This window comes from Camponotus vicinus, unplaced genomic scaffold (assembly GCF_025532165.1).
Source record: "Camponotus vicinus isolate PSW18456_S1 unplaced genomic scaffold, iyCamVici1.0 SCAF_2, whole genome shotgun sequence".
Taxonomy (NCBI): domain Eukaryota; kingdom Metazoa; phylum Arthropoda; class Insecta; order Hymenoptera; family Formicidae; genus Camponotus; species Camponotus vicinus.
The window spans coordinates 17791950-17815665 of NW_028141956.1; the positions used below are offsets into that span (position 1 = coordinate 17791950).

A 23716-nucleotide genomic window follows, 5' to 3' on the forward strand; every position below is an offset into this window, starting at 1 on the left:
GATGAAATATAATGAATACTTGCCATGTCGTATGAAATAATTGTAAAATAATATAATAAATAATATATTATTAATATATGCTGCGTTAACATTTCACGGATAGGTTATGTCTTCTATTCCGTTTCCGTTCCGTTCCGTAAAATGTTTGTCATGGGGAACCCGGCTACAAAAAAGCGGAATGAAATTGAACGGAATCATTCTGATTGGTTAGCCTTCAACCTAGTTTCCTTTCCGTTACTATTCCGTTCCGCTATTTCTTTCTCCATCGGGATGCAGCCTGAGGCTGCCGGGCTCAAACGGTTTTCCCTCATTGCCATCTGTCGGCCGGCCCGCAATTCAGCTCGGGGGAATCCCCTAGTTGTTCGCGCTACCGTGCGCGTATCGCGCGCGCGGGCTGCCGTGTGGTAGGCGCCCAGTGCGGTGTGCCGGTACGCTCTTGTGGCGTAAAGCAAAACGCCACAAGTTCAAACATTCGTGCTAAATGTTGACACATTAGAGTATGATCATACATAACACATTATAGTATGATGATACATAACACATTATAGTATAATCATACATGAAGGAGAGTGAATCCGTAGGGCTGCCCAAGTGCTTGAGTATTTTCCTAGAAATAAACAGATAGACCACCCGAGCACTTGAGTTAGGTATAAACAGATAGGTCGCCCGAGCATTTTTCGGTCCGCGATACGAGTAGTCTCGGTGTCGTTGCGAGAGCGCGAAGACGTACGTTAGACGAGCGTATCTCTTTGTTCGTATTAATCCTGTAATCCAACGAATAAATAACAGTCATTTGCCCTAAAAAGTATTCTATTCCATTTTACATCCTTACACCAAAATATCCTACAATTTGGGGGCTCGTCCGGGATGATAACGGATAATAACGGGATAATAACGGTGCATATCGGGATAATAACGAGTCAATGGAATATTTGAACATTTAATCGGGCATTTTCGAGAAGTTTCCGCGAGCAGTGTTGTGAGTTGTGCGAAAGAGAGAGAGACAAAGGACGAGAGATCTTCGAATAGTGTGCGAGAGAGTTTTCGAACAAGAATATTCGAGCATTCGATCGTCTTCAAGAAGGTTCCGCAGTGTGTCCGCGGGATATCGCGTTGTATTGTGTGGAAGAGAGAGATATAGAGGACGAGAAAGTGTTCGAGTAGTGTAGAGATGAGAGATCTGAATAAACTCACGGTAGCTGCCTTAAAAGAGTTGCTGTCAGCGCGTGGTTTGTCCAGTTTCGGCACGAAAACCGAATTAATCTCGCGCATAATGGAAGCTGATCCATCGGGAGCGTGGTTGGACGATAGACGAGAAGATGATGAAGATGTCGGGGATTCTTTACAAGGAGCTGGCACGTCAAATGCGCAGCTAACGATTAATCCACAGCAACGAGAGATCGATTTATATAGAAGAGAGAGAGAGTTGTTAGAGCGTGAGTTAGCATTGGCACGTCTTGAAATAGAAGCAATGCGACGAGGAGTATATACCGAGCCAGTTGCAGAAGACGAAAGTCGACAACAATCGACGCATAGCATTGCTGCCGCGAACAACAATGTTTTGGCCGGTCAGCCGCGAGCAAATATTACGGCAATAGCGGATTTGCTCAGTAATTTCAGCGGTCAATCTAGTGATTATGAGATTTGGGAAAAGCAAGTCAAGCTACTCAAAGCGACATATAAATTGGAAGACGATACTGCGAAAATACTTGTGGGCATGCGGCTTAAAGGAAAAGCACTCGAGTGGCTACATTCCAAACCGGAATACATTGCGATGACATTTGATCGTCTTCTGGACGAGCTGAGAGCTATGTTTCATCGTCGACAGAGCAAGGTGGTAATTCGGAGAAAATTTGAAGAACGTATGTGGAAGAAAGACGAGACTTTCCACGAATATTTCCATGAGAAAATCATTATGGGCAACCGAGTACCGATCGACGACAGCGAGATACTTGAGTACGTGATTGAAGGCATTCCAGACGAGGCACTTCAAAACCAGGCGCGTATACAACGATTTACGACAACAGATGGATTGCTAGAAGCATTTGAGAAGGTAACTCTTCGAGACCGAGCAGGCACACCAGGATCATCGACATCGAACAAACGAAATGGTAATCAAAATAAAGGCGAGCGAAAAGAGACTGTTAACGGTGGAGGAAACAAAAAGCATTCGACTAAAGTGGTACGTTGTTTTAATTGCGGCGAGCGCGATCATGTAAGTGCAAGCTGTCCGACAAAAGAGCGAGGCGCTAAATGCTTTAAATGTGGCGAGCGTGGGCATATCGCGTCGAAATGTTCCGAGAAGACGAACGCGAATAAAGAAAGTTGCGCGGTGACGGGGGTTTCGCCTTGTAAATATTTTAAAAATGTTCTGCTTAACGGTTGCGAGATTGAGACGGTGATAGATTCAGCAAGCGATGTTACCTTAATTCGCGCGGATGAACATGTTAAGCTTGGATCTCCTCGATTAAGTTTAGGCGAAATATATTTCGACGGCGTGGGTTCGAGCAATAATGTGACGTTAGGAGGGTTTCAAACAGAAATCATTGTAGACGGGCATTCATATCCGATTTGCGTACATGTAGTTTCAAATAATCTGCTCCGGTATAAGCTATTGATAGGAACGAGCTTTTTAAACATGACTAATGTTAATCTTAATGGCGTCGAAGAAGTAACTATTAGTCCGTTATCGGAAGCGACGTATGCAGACGCGGGATGCGAAGATAGCGTACCCGAGGTATTAAAGATTGACGTAGCTAACAACGAGGTGCATCGAGCGGATCTCATAGACGTTTCGCACGTTAAAAATTCCGATCAACGTTTAGCGATAGAAAATCTCGTAAGTAATTACAGGCCGAATAAGACGCGTGAGCCGGACATAACGATGAAACTTGTACTTAAAGATGAAGAACCCGTATATCAATCCGCGAGACGTTTATCCGCATCTGAAAAAGAGATAGTTAATACGCAGATTGATCAATGGATTACGGATGGAATTGTTCAGCCATCTACCTCTGACTATGCTAGTCCAGTGGTACTCGTTCGAAAAAAAGATGACTCTTATAGATTATGCGTTGACTATCGGATGGTGAATAAGAAAATTGTTAAAGATAGATATCCGTTGCCGTTGATCGAGGACCAGTTAGATTTATTGCAGGACGCTCGTGTCTTTAGTACACTCGACCTCAAAAATGGATTTTTCCATGTGCGGATGGACAAGTCGAGTCAAAAATATACTGCGTTTATTGTACCGGACGGTCATTACGAATTCTTGCGAGTTCCTTTCGGTCTTTGCAATTCGCCGGCAGTATTTCAGCGATTCGTTAACACGATATTTAGAGATCTTATACGAGAAAAAATAGTTTTAGCTTATATGGATGACTTAATTGTTCCGTCTGACGACATTGAGAGCGGCATAAAGAATCTTAAAAAAGTTTTAGCGACAGCTAGTGAAGCGGGTCTTATAATTAATTGGAAAAAATGTTGCTTCATGCAAACTACAGTCGAGTTTTTGGGCCACGTAATTAGCAACGGTTGCGTCCGTCCTTCAGATCGTAAAACAGAAGCGGTTCGGCGATTTCTGAATCTTACGAATGCCAAGCAGGTACAGAGTTTTCTTGGGTTAAGTGGGTACTTTCGTAAATTTATCCCTGGGTATTCTACTATTGCGCGACCCTTGACGAATCTGCTGCGAGCAAACACTAAATTTTATTTTGGAGAGGCTGAGAAAAATGCGTTCATGCGGCTTAAAAATATAATGAGTGAAAAACCGGTGTTATATTTGTATCGAAGTGGAGCGGAGACGGAGTTGCACACGGATGCTTCTGCGCTAGGGTACGGTGCGATTTTACTGCAACGAAGTAGTGAAGATCAGAACTTTCACCCCGTTTATTACTCTAGCGGTAAAACTACTCCTGCGGAGTCGAAATATGCTAGTTACGAACTGGAAGTTTTAGCGATAATAAAGGCGTTGAAGAAGTTTCGCGTTTACTTATTAGGTATCGCTTTTACGATTGTTACTGATTGTCGCGCGTTCGCTCTCACTATGAATAAGAAAGATCTTTGCGTGCGTGTTGCTCGATGGGCGTTACTTTTGGAGGAGTTTAATTATTGTATAGAGCATCGGCCAGGAAAAAGAATGATACACGTCGACGCACTCAGTCGGAATCCACTTCCGGTCTGCTTTGTGATCGATGAGTCGGAAGCTGGTTTGACGGCTCGTTTGCGAAAGGCTCAAGAGGAGGACGACAGCGTGAGAAAGCTCCGAGATCTAATAATGCAGAACAAAACGAAAGATTACATAATACGAGGTGATCTAGTTTATAGAGAATTCGGCGGTGATGTCCAACTTGTAGTACCGAAGAGAATGCAGACACAGCTCATACGACGAGCTCACGAGCGCGGACATTTTTCAGCTGGAAAGACTGAAGCCCTTGTGCGTACTGATTACTGGATCCCGAATTTGCGACAACGAGTTGAAAAGGTTATACGAAATTGCGTTGCATGCATTCTGGCGGAGAGAAAACATGGAAAACAAGAAGGCTTGTTAAATCCGATCGAGAAAGGAATTGTTCCTTTAGATACGTTGCATATCGACCACTTAGGACCTCTACCCTCTACTAAGAAGTCATATCAATATATATTTGCTGTGATTGACGCTTTTTCAAAATTCACATGGCTGTATGCTACCAGATCTACAGGCACAGCTGAAGTTATTGTACGCCTTAAAAAACAAGCTGCAATTTTCTGCAATCCACGAAGGATTATTTCCGACAGAGGTACAGCATTCACGTCGAATGAATTTAGAGAATATTGTCGTGACGAAAATATAGAGCATTCTTTAATAACGACGGGAGTTCCCAGAGCTAACGGACAAGTTGAGCGCCTCAACCGGACGCTCATACCATTATTGACAAAATTAGCTGCACCAAAATCTGATGAATGGTATAAATATTTGGATGCTGCTCAGCAATGTCTAAACGCAACTATACATCGAAGCATCGGCATGTCGCCGTTCAAACTTCTTTTGGGAATACGTCCACGGCTTAAAGATTTTCCAGATATCAAAGAGTGGCTCGAAAAGGAATGGATTGAGTCATTCCAAGACAAGCGTGACGAATTGCGAGCCCAAGCGAGCGAGAATATAGCAAAAATCCAGCGTGAGAATAAACACACTTATAACAAGAAAAGGCGACAGGCTTCAAGTTATCGTGAAGGAGATTTGGTCGCCATCAAACGCACTCAACAAGGTCCGAGATTAAAGGTCGCTCACAAATATCTTGGCCCTTACGAGATCATTCGAGTTCTGCGTAATCAACGATTTGTGGTACAGAGAGTCGGCGATGGAGAAGGTCCCCAACGAACGTCAACATCAGCCGACAATATAAAGCTATGGGTCAACACTAATTCATCGGAAAGTGAAGACAGTGATGACGGAGACATTCGGGACGAATGTATGAGCAGGACGGCCGAGTGAAGGAGAGTGAATCCGTAGGGCTGCCCAAGTGCTTGAGTATTTTCCTAGAAATAAACAGATAGACCACCCGAGCACTTGAGTTAGGTATAAACAGATAGGTCGCCCGAGCATTTTTCGGTCCGCGATACGAGTAGTCTCGGTGTCGTTGCGAGAGCGCGAAGACGTACGTTAGACGAGCGTATCTCTTTGTTCGTATTAATCCTGTAATCCAACGAATAAATAACAGTCATTTGCCCTAAAAAGTATTCTATTCCATTTTACATCCTTACACCAAAATATCCTACATACATAACTGTCTCTGGTTTAAGGCCAAAAATAATAAAAGTGATACTGCAAATGCAATTGCAAAAACATCACAATCATAGACATTAGATTGATTTGAACTGTCGGAAATCGTATCGGTTTTTATCAAAAGGATAAAATGGATGTAACTTGTTAAGATATATCTTATGATGAGCATGCAAACGTTTCAAATTTAATGAATCATAAATATAAATTGCTCTAGTATCAGCTACAAACCCAATGTCGATTTTCATTAGTAATTATATCGTTACTATGTAATATTTGAATATATTTCTGATCTTTACAAACAGATTTGATTGTATCGGGACATTGTATCCTCCATGTTTCACGTGGTCAATACTCCAAAAAAGATTTTAATAATAATCCGAAGTGATCGATATGAATGTCTTCTTATCATTTATCTTCCAATATTATTTGCATTTCGTACGCATTCAGGAGTCGGATATTATCATTTACTTTATTAAGAGACATAATGAATTATACAATAAAAATTTAATTAATTATTATTTAATATTTTAAGCAAAACATCTTTTAATCAGTGCTTATACAGCAAACAATTCTCGTCAACAATTAAATGTTAGGTTAAGTTTATTTAATTAAACTATTATAATAACACACATGAAGCTAGACTTAGTGCTAATACTAATGTAGCTGAGTCTTTTATTCAGCGCTTATAGCAGCCAATTTTTTTTAATGCTGCGCTTATGGCAGTCGAAACTCAGCGCCAGAGAGTAGCGGCTATAAGAATGAGTATCTTAATACTCAGTGTCACCTTCAAATAAAGATATTTTATTCATTATTAATTGTAATCTATGATATTACACATAAATATGTTTAATTGAATATTTATTTTCACATACCTTTATTTATGTCAAACCGCTTGAAAGCCAAAGGTAACTTGTTTTTTTTTAGTAGCTGTAATAATAGAATAAATTGTGACGTACATATACTCAGCAACAGGAATGTCTTAATATACAAATTTATATATAAATATATAATGAATTATATATCGCAACACATGTGCATTTTCCATATACAGGTCGATCCCGAAAAACCTTCCGTCTGTAAAATGACGTATTCCTGACACCATTCTAAGACAATTTTTCCTTTACCAAAATTTGATTTGAAGCGTAGTTTTTGAATTATGAGCAAAAATAGTTAGTAAATCACGCGTCGGGTACGGAAAGCAGGCAGGAGCGGCGCGGCGTGCCGCGAGCGCGGGCGCAGCTGACCGCCCGACGGGTGATTACCACCGCATGAGTCGCTAACTATTTTATCTTATAACATAAAATTATGCTTTAAATAAAATTTTGGTAAAGAAGAAAATGTCTTAGAATTACGTCAGAAATACGTGTTCCTTAAAATAACGTTATTTTAATAATGAAAAGTTGTTCCGGATCGCCGGCCGTCCGACGTTGCAATCAGCTGATTGCTACACGCGATATGTGTATGGCGGAGTCTGTGCGTAAGAGATTGAGAGAGAGAGGGGGGGGGAGAGAGAGAAAGAGAGAGAGAGGGAGAGAGGGAGGGTAGGAGGGACAGACATTCATACACACGCACGCACTTTTTTCTCGCTCTCTTTCTCTCTTTTACGCAACACTCAGACACTCTCTCATTCAGTCTCACACTCTCTCGGTCACTCACTCACTCACTCACCTGCTTACTCACTTGCTCACTCACCTTGTAGCAGCGTAGCGAATCTTCATGCTATGTATTGTTGTTATCTGCTGCACGGTTATGATTGCTAGAGATGCGCGACACATCGAAATTTTTTCGATTATTAGTCTCACACTCGATTGACACAATACAGATTACGCGATAACGAGTTTACTGTTTATTCACTCACTATCGATTTATCGATACCAAAAATTACTTTCAAAGAAACGCGAATGCATACAGCACATGACTCGACGCGAAGCGACGGACCGCGGAGACTGCGCGACCACAAGAGTTATGTTGCCAGAAACGCGACACGCGACATCTAACAAACGACTTGCGCGTGGCGCGTGATTGACGCGAGATAAGACGAACGATCGGCTAAAACCTTCGCATTGCGAATGCGGTAGAAAACATGAAACGTATAATGACATACTTAAAAAATTAATTATTTATTATAAATAATAACTATTTCTAATTATAATAAATAATTATTATTTTAAAAAGCATGTGTTATACGTTATTACGTTTTCGAAATTATTGCATTCACGATGCGAAGATTTAAGTCAATCGCAAGAATAATGTAATTAAAATTACATTTGGAAAAATTTATTTTTATTCTGCTCACAATGAAATGTTCCAACGTGAAAATGTATTGGTCGCTCTGAAAAGAGCGGATTGACTAAAGAAAATTTTAAAGCAGATGCTCAAAATGCCCAATTGGGTGGATCTTGTGTCCGGTCACACCTGTGAGGACTATTTTATCCTCGGTTATCATTGTCTCTCCTTTTAACTTTCCTACTTTAATAAGTGAAATGGTCGCTCCTGTATTGCATAATAGGTTTATTTTTCCTCCTTTTGCCTCCTGCATGGGTAATGCAACTAAATTCAGTCCTGTGTGTGTGTGAGGTGTTCGTCTTATGTGCGATACGTGATACTCGCTGGCGGGCCTCTGTTTTTCCTCTTCCTTGTTTTCTTCGTCACTCTCTTGAGCGTAGTAGGTCTTCTTTTTCTTTCTGTCGTGATTATATCGATTTTTGTTTTCTCGTGCCGTTTGATTCGGCTTTTGGTGGTTAGGTCGATCCCTGTTAGGTCGTCCGTGTAGCAGCCAACATTCTTCGCGATTGTGGCCAGTTTTCTTGCAATGGTTGCAGTATTTGTCAACGGTATTTACGCGCGAGTGTCGCTCTGGTTTCGGCAATGAAAACCGTGTCGCGTAACGGCTCGTACGGCATTCTCGCCCATGATGCCCTAATTTTCCGCATTTTTGGCATTGTATGACATTTCTAGTGTCACGGTAATATGTCGGCGTCGCAGCGCTCTTTGGTCGTGTGCTGACTATCGCCGGTCCCTTGACCTTCTCTTCTGCGCTCGCAGCCGATATTGCTTCTTGCAGTGTCGTATAACCTCGGGATCGTACTACTGTTTTTATATCGTCGTTTAATCCGATCTGGAAATTTTCTAAGGCTTGTTGTTGGATAATATTGAGTATTACGCGTTTTTGATCGGTCGTATACTGTTGTCCGTCTAGCATTGATTCGTATAGTTCCATCGCTAACTTGTCTGTTCGAAGTCCGTATGCTCTCGCGTTTTCGCCGGTTTTCTGTTTTAACGTATTGAACTCTATTTGTAGATGTGTCATATTCTTTTTACTGGCGTAACAGGCTTCTAATTCTTGTTTCAATTGTGCAAAATTTCGAATCTTTCGCGTTTGAAAATCTAGCATCGCTCTGCCTTTTAGTTTCGTGCATAACACTGCGCCTAATAATGTGACTTCATCTAACGGGTTAATATTTTCAACCGCGTACGTTGTTGCACTTACGAATTCCTGTAGTTTGTTTGCTGATCCGTCGAATTCTGGTATTAAACCGCGTGCTTCTTTCAACGGTAGATGTCCGCGTCCCCCATGATGTCGTACATCGTCGAAGGAAAGGTCGTATGTTGGTTCGCGTCTATCTTCTAATGGCGTGAGGCGTCCGGTACTCTGTCTTCTTTGCCTCTCTCTGACATCATTCATTTCGACGTGCAGGTTTCTAATCTCCTGCATCATTGCTTGCATCAATCTCTGAATTCGTCGGGTGGATTACTTATTTCTTGTTGCGATCGAGCGTTCGTGATATCGTTATCCAATTCTTCTCGTAATCGATTGATTTCTCTATTTACTTCTACGGAAGTGATGTCTCGCGATGTACCCTGTGGTGCGTGTCATGTCTCCACGTTCGCGATATATTATTTCGGGATTGAAAATACTCAAATCGTATGATGTTAATGAAAATTCGCGCCTATGTGTTATTCTACTGAGCGAGCTAACCGCTGACTCCGCGTCGTCGGTGTTCGCGATTAAACTTGGATCTATTTCGCCAAATGAATATTCGCGTTCAATTATTACGTTCGCTCCGTATTCGTTTTCGGACGAGCTGTCGCTTGAGTAGTATGCTTCTAAATTTTTACGCACATTACTACTGATATCTTGAAGCGCGGTCTCTGCTATTCTCTGCGAGCTTAATAGACTACGCGTTATCGCTTTTTCCGCAGAATCGCTATGTAGCCACGATGCGTTCGTTCTATTGTTTGATCGTTTGTTTTGTCCTTCCGACATCCACGCGTTATAATAATTGCTTCGTTCGACTTACATTAGTGCGATGAGCAGCATTCTCTTTTGGTCGCAGTTCTCGCGTTGTCCTCCGCGATTGAGGTAGGTCGTCTCCTCCTTGGGTTGCAATCCGGTCGTTACCTCGTTATATCGGGTGTCCGGGAAGTTCCTAGTTGACTTCTTTGCTTTTCGTTGTAGTAGCGGGTGTGTGCAGTCACGACGTTTTTTATTTCCTTTGTCTCACTTGATGCAGGCGAATCCCACCGCTGTCACCAATTTATGTTATGCCCACGCCGTGGGGGGGCGGGCCTTCGAGGTTATTCGCCCAAAGGATTAGGACCCAGGCAACAAATGTAGACACTCCGTACTTGATAGTAAAGGAATATATTTCGGTCGTTCTTCTTATACTGGCCTTACACTACTCTTGTGTTTGTCTTATACGCTAGGGTTAGGCGTAGCGAGCTTACTTAGTCAATGCGGCGGCTTGTATTGTTGATGACTTCAGGTTTTCTTCTGCCACCCCGTCATGGTGATCGGTTTATATATCGTTGGGTACAGGAAGGATGAGGTGTCCCTGGGCCGGAGCGCGGTTCGTGCTCCGTTTTGTTATGCTTATTCAGCTTTGGCCGTGACTTGCTTTCTTTTCGTCACGTTTTTTTATTTTTATTTCTTAAAATCTCTTACTTTTAGTTTAATTAAATTATTATTTCGTCGGGTTACGACATGTTCTATGGCGGTATCGTCTTTTATTACATAAAATGCATGTTTAATTTTATGTTTGTTGATTTTTATCGTGGCGTACATCTTGCCTAATGCATATATTTTATGTCCGCTTATTCCTATCAGTGCTATCTTCTTCTCGTATATTAATGTTTTGTCCTTTAAATGTTTTAATTTTATTAAGGAAATTGTTGATCCAGAATCGTACATGTTTATTTTTTCTCCTTTTACTTCGCGAATGGGTAGTGTAACTTGTAATAATTCGTCCTTCGATGGTGCATGCATATTTTTAAAATGCGTTACGCGATACTCTAGGGCAGGTCGCGGTTGCTTCTTCGTTTCTTCCTGCTCCTCTTCGCTATTGCTTACAGAGTCGGCGCTCTTTTTCCGCTGTCGATGCGAAGTCTTATGTTCACGCGTATTATCTTTATAATTATTTTTATTAGTTTGTTTATTATTTTTAATATTATTTTTTGGTCGTCCACTTAAATTCCAGCACTCGTCGCGGCTGTGTCCGGATTTTTTGCAATATTTGCAGAATTTATTTATAGTATTTATTCGCGTAGATTTTTCCGGTTTTGGTAATGCATTTTTATTACTGCTACGGCAATCGCGTCCGTAGTGTCCAGATTTTCCGCATTTATAACATTGTATGTTTGTGTCTCGAGTTGGTCGCGTGTGTTTAGCGTCGAATTTATTTTTATTAGAGAAGCCAGGTGCTCGTGTGACAGACGGTCCGATGAGCTTCTCTTCCGCGCTCGCGCAGTTTATCGCTTCTTGGAGCGAAGTATATCGTTGTGATCGCACAAAAATTTTTAATTCGTCGCGTAATCCGATTTGGAAATTTATCAGAGCTTGTTTTTTAATGGTTTCTTGTATAGCTTGTTTGAATGAAGGAGGTCGTTCTTCTCCTTCCACCATAGACTCATATAACTTCATGGCGAGTATATCGACACGTTGCCCGAATGCATGTGCGGTTTTGCTTGATTTTTGTTTTAGCGAACTGAACTCTATTTGTAAATGTGTCGTGCTTTGTTTCGCTTGATAGCACGTTTCAAGTTGTTGTTTTAAATATTCGAACGTTTGTATATTTCGCGTCTCGAAGTCTTGCATGGCTTTTCCTTTTAATTTAGTATACAGAATGGCTTGCATCAGCGATTCTTCGTCCGTGGGATTAATATTTTGTACCGCGTATGTACATGCGTTTAAAAATTCTTGCAGTTTTTGTCGCGATGATCCGTCAAATTCGGGAATCATTGATCGCGCTTCTTTTAATGGTAAATAGTGCGGGGCTGCGCTACGTCTGTTTCTAATATCGCGTTCGGTACGTCCGTACGTCACGTCGTGTGGGACATCGTTTATATTTGCTCGTGGCTCGTTAAGGTTTCCTTGGTTAATATGTACGTTTCGCACTTGTTCACGTAAATCTCGCATTTCCTCTCGCATTTCGCGAAAACTAGGTACGTTTCGCACTTGTTCGCGTAAATCTCGCATTTCCTCTTGCATTTCGCGAAAACTATGTACGAGTTCGGCTAATAATATGTTACTAGTGCTTTCGAGACCGGGCGACCGGCGTCTTCATAATTCGCGGTTGCATTTTGTCCGGCCTGTTGCGCTCGTAAGCGTTTGATTTCTCTATCGACGGCTTCATTATCCATATTTCTCGCAGGATTTGGCTCAAAGAGACTAAATATCAACGGATATTGGTGAATAATTTCTCCTGACAGTAACTCGACTAACGCTTTGTCGGTCCTGTTCTAAATTATCGTTATCGTCTTGTTCGCGCGCTTCGGAAGATTCGGAACTCGAATATTCGTTCTCTAAATTTCTTCGCACGCTATTTCGTATATCGCGAGTGGCTTCTTCCGCAACTTGGAGCGGTGTTACAAGACCTAATCTATTTGCCAATCGTGCTGGCACGCTCAAAAATCGCGGGCTATTAAATCGAACTCGGTTTAACGGTTCCGACATTTAAATTAAATTTCGACTTACAGTAGTAGTACGGTGAATCGCATGGTCGCTTATCGGTTCGCTCGACTGCTGACGCTGCTAGTAGATACGGGTCGTTGTCCGTCGGTGATGCGCTGTCCGTCGGCGTTGCGTTGCTTTGGCGAAGGTCGTGGATCGACATTGGTCCTTGAGCGCTGGTGCTCCTTTTCAAATACAGCTGCTTGACCGTGGTCACTTATCACTTGTTGGCTTTATGCATTATATGTGCTGTGGTCTGCTTGAGTCCGTCTGCTTTAATATAGCAGTTGCTCCGTCCACTTTATTAATTTTATATCCACTTTATTTATTTTATATTTTCTTTTTGTTGCAGATGTTAGAGGTCCAGGAGGATTTTTCGGCGGTTTTTTAATTTTTTTTTCTCGGCAATCCCACCGCTGCCACCAAATGTTGTGCCGGGTGCGGCACAAGATGTGGGAGGTTGCCGAAGAAATTAAACCAACCCAGGCCTCAAGACCTTTTATCTTTAATCTTTTTGTTTTTATTATTTTAACTATAACTTTTTCAAATACATATACTTAGTCTATTCTGATCGGTTTCTTTTAAGCCTTCTCTCCTTAGTATCGTCTTCCCTCAAATCGCCTCGTTCTTAGATTTTAAGTGTTAACAAACTTATTCCGTGTTTGATGCACAAAATAGCGGTTAGCCCCAGATTCGCACTCTTTGTTAATTGATTTTTCATTAACGACTGTCCGCCGCGGATCCGGGGTGGACGGTTTTTAACACCTCATTTTTAGGGGTATTTTGGAGGGGATCGCCTAGCGACATGACCATATATGGTCATGGAAGATTTTTGTGGCGGTCAAGTCCAAGTGCAAACGAAGGAGGTTCAAAGTCGAATCCCTTCGTTGGCATTTTCACGTTTCCGGCGAACTCGCGCGTGGTTCGCTGAGGTAGCGGTTTTACGCGGTTCGCGAACATTCTATCGCATTTTAATCGTATATAATTTATTAATGGTAAAGTAAAATAAAGTTATAGTCTTTCGGACTATAACACGGAGATATTTGGGCGTATTATTTAAAATGGGACACTCGTATATGTATATATACCACTCGTATCAATCGAATATCTCAAAAACTGAGTGCGGCAGACAAAAATATTTCAGACAAAAGTTGTAAGGTTTCAAGTAACGCATTACATAGCGATATCAGTATGACCTTGAAGAGTGTTGTCAAGATCACGTGAAAGTCACATCCAACTTTTTAAATGGGACACCCTATATGCTTTTGCATATTCTTGTAGCTCATCTCGAGAGTTTTCCAAAATACTATAATTAAGTTAGTTTTCATTAAGTACTTTCCGAGTTATGATGCTTGAAATCATTTCTTAATTTTACATAAACAGTAAAATATCTTATAAAATATTCACTTTTCGATTATCTTACCTTAACACTTTTATGAACAAAATAATGAGAGGAATTAATTGGTGTAAAGAAAAAACATAGCTGTTTTTAAGAAAAAATATGGAATTGTTAATTGCAAATTACATATTTTTTTAAAAAAATAACTGTTTTCTTTACACCAATTAATTCCTCTCATTATTTTGTACATAAAAGTGTTAAGGTAAGATAATCGAAAAGTGAATATTTTATAAGATATTTTACTGTTTATGTAAAATTAAGAAATGATTTCAAGCTTCATAACTCGGAAAGTACTTAATGAAAACTAACTTAATTATAGTGTTTTAGAAAGCTCTCGAGATGAGCTACAAGAATATGCAAAAGCATATAGGGTGTCCCATTTAAAAAGTTGGAGGTGACCTTTAGGTGACTCTTCAAGGTCAAACTAATGGCACCATCTTATGTCCCCCTCGAAACCATACAACTTTTGTCTGAAACATTTTTTCGTATCTTTTAGACTTTACGAGATATTTCGATGGCAAAGTTAAAATGGAACACCCTGTATGTGTGTGTGTGTGTGTCTATATATATATATATATATATATATATATTAGGTGGTAAACTTAATTCCTGCCGGTTTTTCGTCTCCAAAATTTATTTGTTTCGAAGGGAAGATGAATAAACCTTAATCAAAATAATTTCCTCCATTTTCTACTACTTTTTCCTATCTGTCCGGTAATTAGGCAATTCCACGACGGGAAAACGCAATGTCTATCGAGATGATCCATTCATCCACCCATTTTTGGACTTCTTCGCAACTGGAGAAGTGTGTGTCCGTGAGTGTGTATTGCATCGACCGGAAAAGATGGTAATCCGACGGTGCCAAGTCTGGAGAATACGCTGGATGCGGGAGAACTTCCCATTCAAGCTCTAGAAATGTCTGCTTCACGCTTTTCGCAACATGCGGTTTTGAGCGTTATCATGCAAAAGAATAACTTTGTCTCAATTGTTGGCTACGGATGGTCTTTTTTGCATCAACTTGTCACTCAATCGGCATAATCGCTACTAACATAGCGATCAACTGTAACGGTTTCATTTGGACGCAAGAGCTTGTAATACAGCAAACCCTCCTGGTCCCACCAAATGCAGAGCAAGGTCTTATGCGTGAATATTCCTTTTCGGCGTTGAAGTGAATGGTTGGCCAGGGTCCACCCATGACTTCTTCCGCTTGGGATTATCAAAATAAATCGATTTTTCACCGCCAGTCACGATACGCCATAAAAAACTGTCACGGACGAACTTCGCGCTCGCCGGCGGATAATCGCAGCCGGGATCAGGATTCGGTTTACGGTTAGGCAAGCTCAAAGATCACGCACGGGTTTTCGTCAGAAAATAAAAGCGAGGTTTTATTCACGTTATGTGTGTACAGAAAAAAAGAAATGTATAAATGTGCGAACGTATGCGTGTACGGTGTGACGGTACGATGCAGCGTGTATAAATAAAATGTATAAATGTTCGAGCGCGCGCGTGTACGGTTTGACGGTTTGATGCAGCGGTGCACGGTCAAGATGCACAAGTAACCCGTGCTTTAATATCTTTCGCGGGTTCGCACGTTAGAATGCGCGTATATCGCGTGTGTTTACAAACGGCGCGGTCAATGACCGTTTGACGTAGCGTGGCTCGCGTTTTTGTCGCTCGTCTGGGCTTTCGGTCTAGCCCCGTTTTTACGCAGATGATAAGCGTATGATTCTTGGAAATTCGCGAGTATTTCCTAACGGAGATAGGAAATCTCGGGAACGCCGTGCCGACGAGAATATCTCGTCCGAGGTAGCTCTCGCCTCTACCCCGAGGTGTATGCACCGGGCGTTTAGGTGGTCGGATGTTAGACCGATATCGAGATCTCTCGATCGAACCGAAGTGCACTCTGATTCGGTTTCTCTCGGAAGAATGCTCAGATGGAAGGAGCCTATGTCAAGAATCGAGAGTGCTCGATAGAGGAAGAGTTCTCTCTACCTCCGGATCTTGAAAGTTGGCTAATTCTTTTGGAGCGGTCTAGGTTTTCGGATCTTTTCACTTGCGTGAGCGGATTGGAAAAAGGTCCTTAATTCGCCGAATGCGGCCTTTTTATACCGGCTAATTACCCGCGTCGGCGCGCGGCGGTATTACCCCTTTCGAACGGGTTTCGGGAAAACGGTACGGTCGGGCCCGTTCGGAGGGGTTCGGAAAGTGTACCGAACGCGGGTTTTCGCCGGTCGGCGGTTCGGGCCGCATCGGCGACGCTCGGTGGTTTCCGGCTAATTTAGCCTAACGGCTTAAAGCCGTATACAGTACGTTTCAAACGCTTAAAAATGTGGGCGCACCGCGCCCCTGCCTCTGCCCGGCGGGTGTTCTGCCGGGCGGCAGCTTCCGGCGGATCGCATGCCGGGAACAAAGTAACGTGCAGGGGGTGCATCGTTACAAAACTCTTTTTTCTTTGCCTGGCAAGCAAGAAGGTCGCGATAGACAAACGATTCAAAATGGCATTTTCTGACAACTCATGTGGTAAGCCATATCCTTTCCTTATGAATTTTTTCCACGGCATGCAAGCGTTTTGAGACTATTGGAATAACATTTAACGCTTTCGACAACTCTAAAAGCGTTTGAGGTGGATTCTCATCGATCAATTCTTGCAGCTCAACATCAAATTTTTTCGGTTGTCCTGGACGTTTCTTTGTCTCTCACGTCAAAATCACCGTTTCGAAAGCGTTCAAACCAAACTCTACATGTTCTTTCCGATGAAGTTTTATTATCATACACCGGATAATAAGTGATGCGTTTTCAGCTGCGGTTTTCTTGAGGTCGAAATAGTGAAGATGCACATGTCGGAAAAACAACTTATTGCAGTTCATTTTCAATCGATTGGAAAATCTCTTTGGCGTCGAGAAATCTAACCTGTGAGGACTGAATCATTTTCAGCAATGTCTAAACTACTAAAGACATGCGATTTCACCGTCGAAACTCGCCAGCGTTGGAGCCGGCATCCTCTAGTAGCGAGTGGCAGGAATTAAGTTTACCATCTAATATTTAGTAATCGTGCTTTTTCCGGGCCGTACGGGACCGCGCGGTCGGCTCCATAACACACCTTCGGCGCAATCCGCGATCTCGTGTCTCCACTTCAAAATACTCACGAAAAATCTCTAAATGATTGGGCGGCAGGTACGGGAGACCGTACCGCACAAATGTACAAGAGATATATCGGCACGAAACGAAAAGTGGAGACGGAGGAACGAATGCGACGGAATTTAGGATGGTATTTGCCACGGTAGTTCAGTAATGTAACAGAGAAAGAAGTGAGTCGGTTAAAACGGAGGAGAGAAGGTTGAGAACCCACTGAAAATAGCAAGACGATATTTACAATAAAATAATACATTATAATAAATGAAAAGAAGATAATGATATTAAGTGCGTGACCGACGCAATTAACACAGCGGAATTTAAGAGGCTCGCAGTCGGATTGGTGCAAGGCCGTGTTGCGCTTCTCGCGCGCCATTATCAGTCGTCACGACCGTAATAGATCCTTCGGGCCGCAGGGTTTTCAGCCGCGGAGAAGCGAAATTTATGGCAGCGTTCGCCCTTGCTCTGCCGGGATTCCTCTCGGGTCCAAGACAACCGTCTGCTAGCATCCCGACGATCGTTTATGTAATCCTGGCCCCGGTTTCAGAGTCCGGGCCGAAGTGCCGCGGTGCTCCACGTCGGAGTCCACATAGAACAGTTACATCTAATATATGTATATTAAACAGCTACAGTTAATACGTATATATCTATTAGATGTCTATGTTGATCTGTCAAATGTTTATACATAGTGTAAATGTCCGCCTTGTATACTTCTCTTTTACGTATAAGAAAAGTTATTTTATAAATGGTTACATATCTATTAGACATTCAATTTTAATCTATCAAATATCTACCCCACACAGAACAGTTACATCTAATACATGTATAATAGAGAGCTATAAAGTAACTGTGATGAATTTTTAAGATCAATTTTAAGATTGACAGAGGCACTTTCAGAAATAAACAAAAAATCTAAAATAAAAAATAAAAAATTAAATAAAAGAATAATTATATAAAAAAATAAAGACAGAACGAAAAAGTAAATAAAAAGGAATAAAATAAAAACAAAAATAAAAAAGTAAATAATAAAAAACAAGAATTTAACAAATATTTAATAATAAATAATGTAAGATTAAAAAAGTTTGAAATAACATTTATATCTATTTGTAAGTACTAATAATTAATAATTAACTTCAAATTAATATTAAATATTACATTTAAAAAATTATACATGAGGGAAGCAATAATTATTATTATTTCAATTTATTCATATTTGAATTTACTCTTTCCACATATAATTTATTATTATTAATTCCACATTTTACAAGAGCAGTTGGGAGACGCCGCGCTAGATTTAAAACATACGCACATACATGCATACACATACGGAACACACTTACAAGAGGAGTATCAGGTAGTGCGATCACCAATTTTGACAAACTTTAAATGTTTTCGAGCTTTAACGCGGCGCCTCCCGACTACTCTTGTAAAATGTGGAATTAATAATAATAAATTATATATGTGGAATATATATGTGGAAAGAGTAAATTCAAATATGAATAAATTGAAATAATAATAATTATTACTTCCCTCATGTATAATTTTTTAAACGTAATATTTAATATTAATTTAAAGTTAATTATTAATTCTTAGTAATTACAAAAACATAAAGTGCCCTTTAAAAATTTGTTCTGGCAAAAATCAAAGTTGTTCCAGGTTGTTCTATGCTTATTTGATATTGTTCTACAGTTTGTTGTCACTAACGCGCCGTTTTCGATGGAAAATGGCAAAAAAATCGAAAAAATATGTCTACCTCCAAGAGTAAAGTGCCCTTTATAAATTTGTTCTGGCAAAAATCAAAGTTGTTCCAGGTTGTTCTATGCTTATTTGTATTGTTCTACAGTTTGTTGTCACTAACGCGCCGTTTTCGATGGAAAATGGCAAAAAAATCGAAAAAATATGTCTACCTCCAAGAGTAAAGTGCCCTTTATAAATTTGTTCTGGCAAAAATCAAAGTTGTTCCAGGTTGTTCTATGCTTATTTGATATTGTTCTACAGTCTGGTGTCGCTAACGCGCCGTTTTCGACGGAAAATGACAAAAAAATCGAAAAAATATGTCTACCTCCAAGAGTAAAGTGCCCTTTAAAAATTTGTTCTGGCAAAAATCAAAGTTGTTCCAGGTTGTTCTATGCTTATTTGATATTGTTCTACAGTTTGTTGTCGCTAACGCGCCGTTTTCGATGGAAAATGGCAAAAAAATCGAAAAAATATGTCTACCTCCAAGAGTAAAGTGCCCTTTATAAATTTGTTCTGGCAAAAATCAAAGTTGTTCCAGGTTGTTCTATGCTTATTTGATATTGTTCTACAGTCTGGTGTCGCTAACGCGCCGTTTTCGACGGAAAATGACAAAAAAATCGAAAAAATATGTCTACCTCCAAGAGTAAAGTGCCCTTTATAAATTTGTTGTGGCAAAAATCAAAGTTGTTCCAGGTTGTTCTATGCTTATTTGATATTGTTCTACAGTTTGTTGTCGCTAACGCGCCGTTTTCGATGGAAAATGGCAAAAAAATCGAAAAAATATGTCTACCTCCAAGAGTAAAGTGCCCTTTATAAATTTGTTCTGGCAAAAATCAAAGTTGTTCCAGGTTGTTCTATGCTTATTTGATATTGTTCTACAGTCTGGTGTCGCTAACGCGCCGTTTTCGACGGAAAATGACAAAAAAATCGAAAAAATATGTCTACCTCCAAGAGTAAAGTGCCCTTTAAAAATTTGTTCTTGCAAAAATCAAAGTTGTTCCAGGTTGTTCTATGCTTATTTGATATTGTTCTACAGTTTGTTGTCACTAACGCGCCGTTTTCGATGGAAAATGGCAAAAAAATCGAAAAAATATGTCTACCTCCAAGAGTAAAGTGCCCTTTATAAATTTGTTGTGGCAAAAATCAAAGTTGTTCCAGGTTGTTATATGCTTATTTGATATTGTTCTACAGTTTGGTGTCGCTAACGCGCCGTTTTCGATGGAAAATGACAAAAAAATCGAAAAAATATGTCTACCTCCAAGAGTAAAGTACCCTTTAAAAATTTGTTCTGGCAAAAATCAAAGTTGTTCCAGGTTGTTCTATGCTTATTTGATATTGTTCTACAGTTTGGTGTCGCTAACGCGCCGTTTTCGATGGAAAATGACAAAAAAATCGAAAAAATATGTCTACCTCCAAGAGTAAAGTGCCCTTTAAAAATTTGTTCTTGGAAAAATAAGAGTTGTTCTGGATTGTTCCGTTAATTATTAGCTTAAATATGTAATTTGGGCTTCAGAAGATGATAATTATAGCTGTAGACGTAAAAATACTGTTTTTCGCTCGATTCTATTTTTTTATTATATCTTTTTAAATTCTTTGTTTGGAGAATTAATACTTTGGAACAATGTTTGGAACAACTAGAACAATCTGGAACAACCTTTAAAAGTTTGATTTTCGAAAAATGGGGTGCCACGTCAAAAAATCGTTTTTTTTTAATTTCTGCGAAAATTTTTATTCTAAAAATTTAATTTTCTGGAACAATTTAGAACAAGTCTAGAACAACCTGGAACAAATTTTAGAATTTTAAAATTTGAAAAATGAGGTGCTAACTTCATACATGTAGCCAAGAATCATTGTAGAAATATATAATCATAATTATATGGCTATGCAGAAAATTATTTACTCTTGCATTATGTGTTATATTATTTATGTAAAAGTTTATATATTTGTAGCGTAGTCATAATAATAAATAATACAACAATAATATAACATAATGTGAGAGAGAATCTTCTGCGTAGCCACATAATTATGATTATATAGTACTTCTGCAATCATAGAAGTTTATATATTTGCTGCGTAGCCAAGAATGATTGTACAAATATCATGTAATCATAATTATATGGCTACGCAGAAGATTATTTTCTCTCATTATATTATATTATATTATTTATTATTATGACTTTGCTGTAAATAAAAGTAATTATTATTATTAATAATAGAAAGAGAGAAAAGCTTACCTGTTTAGGAACACTTGCTTCAGATATATCCATATTATCCATGCTGATTTTTTAATAACTATAATTTTTATCATTAATCAACAATAATAATTTGACATGTAGGGTTATGTCAATTATTATTGCCGCCACTACTTCGAGATGTCTCCAACTATATTTCCCTATACGGATGCTTAGAACGAACCTTATTGGTGAATCATTTTTGCTTCTTAGTTCCGCTCGCAGCCAATGAGAGAACGTATAGACGAAATAATATTGTTTTTCCGATTTTTATTAATAGAATAAAGAATGATAATTATATGTTCTAAACCATCCTTGGTTAATAAAAAACTGAAGTGCAAAAGATGACACCGAATTATGTTATTGTTATCGAGAAAAGCTGTGAGTACCGATCCGAGCTCGGTGAAACGCATATCTCCGTCTTTTTATCAACCGTAGGTTGGCAGCAATCGGGAGTAAAAACGTTTGATACAAAAGTTTCTTATTTTTTCACGTACAATTTGAATCTGTAATAAAAAGTACTATGTTCCCCTAAAAAATTCAACTTCCGATCCGGATGGCGTATTTCCGGTCGGAATCAAAAGTTGAAAATATTACCATTTGATAGAGCGTATTTACGCGATTTATTTAAAAATTGTTCGCGATTTTTGACAAAAATTATTATTTTCATTTTAAAAGGGGTGTACGGGTGGTCTAGGACACCCTGTATATATACAGGGTGGTTTAAAAGTTTGGAAACTGTCCATTATCTCCGAAAATAGTGGTCCTGTGGAAAAATGTTTCAGACAAAAGTTGTAGGGATTTAAGTGACGCATTACACAGTAATATTACCATGACCTTGAAGAGTGTTGTTAAGGTCACGTAAAGATCACCTTCAATTTCTTAAATAGAACCCCCTATTTTTTATTACATATTCTTGTAGCTTATTTCGAGAGCTTTCTAAAACACTATAATTAAGTTAGTTTTCATTAAGTACTTTCCGAGTTATGAGGCTTCAAAATTACAGTACCGCCGGCATTAGCATTACCCAAGGTTTACCGCGTGGAGGTTGCATGGTCGGATTTATACCTCGTATGTGTATGTGTGTTTATATGATTGTGTGCGTGTATGTGCATGCGTATGTATGTGTGAACGTACGGTTAAAAAAAAAGTTGAGAAAACTAATTGAATGAAACTTTTAAAAGGAATCTACATGTTTGGTCTCGTGTGAATTCCGTGTGGATTGAGAGGAAGAAATTCAAGTTAATAAACATTGTTAATCCACATATGTATGTGTAGTTTCTTTTGTGATCACAGAAAGAAAACATGTTTAACAACGAGGAATATCGCGATACGTATTATCTGTATAGACTTGTGATGGCAATGCTGCTGCCACTGAGAGGAAATACCAGGTACGATTTCCGCGGCGAAGACATCCTAATAGACGAGCGTTTCAAGCCTTACATCGAAGGATGGGAGAGACAGGTGTACTTCAACCACAACATCACGTTGATCGTCTAAGGCAAAATGCGGATCAAGAGGAAGAAATTCTCAATATTGTACATGAAAGCTCATCTATCAGTACTCGACATATTGCGTATCATGTAAATATCCCGCACCAATTTGGGAAATATTGAAGAGACAAGGTTTACATCCATTTCATGTACAGCCCGTGCAAGAGTTACTACCGCTAGATCATCAATATCGTCGCGAGTACTGTCGATGGCTGCTACACAAAAATATCGACGAACCAGATTTTCTCAACCATGTGTTGTGGACTGACGAAGCGGGATTCACACGAGATGGAATTATGAATATGCATAATCTACATGTTTGGTCTGATGTGAATCCTCATGCAACACGACCCGCCTCATTCCAACATTGATTTAGTGTGAATGTTTGGGCAGGTATTATTGGCAATAATCGGCCCTACAATAATAGAAGACAATAGATGGTGCTAATTATCTCAACTTCCTTGATAACACACTACCCATATTACTGGAAGATGTGCCCCTACATACTTGCCAACAAATGTGGTACCAATTAGATGGCGCTCCAGCGCATTTTACACGCCCGGTGTATGCCAGTGATTACACCAGCATTTCTCAGCACGATGGGTTGGAAGGAGAGGTCCTGTCATGGCCACCACGGTCCCCTGATTTGACGCCATTAGACTTTTGTTTTGGACTGTATGAAGGAAATGGTTTACAATACCGTGATAGAAAATAGAGACCATCTTGTACGAAAGATTCATGAAGCTGCAACACAAATACGACAGCGCAAAATGTATGACAATCTGAAACATGAAGTCCTAGTGCGCGCTGAATTATGCTTACGCAATAGAGGAGCACATATTGAACACTCCACACTTTGCTCCAGTAAAAGCAAAACATTATAAGCTGCTTCCAACAATGTATGCTTATTTTGCAGCTATAAAACCTAACACACACACAGCAGAGAGGGTTTGGAGTCGATAAATACTACGGGAGTGACGAACCGTGGGGTCCTTATCTCTGCTGACA

The 23716-nt window shown here is 39.9% G+C and overlaps 1 pseudogene; it reads right to left on the minus strand.

Annotated features, from left to right (window-relative positions):
• Positions 1-8129: 8129 nt before the first annotated feature.
• LOC145966465 (uncharacterized) lies at positions 8130-10034 on the minus strand (annotated as a pseudogene).
• Positions 10035-23716: the final 13682 nt, after the last annotated feature.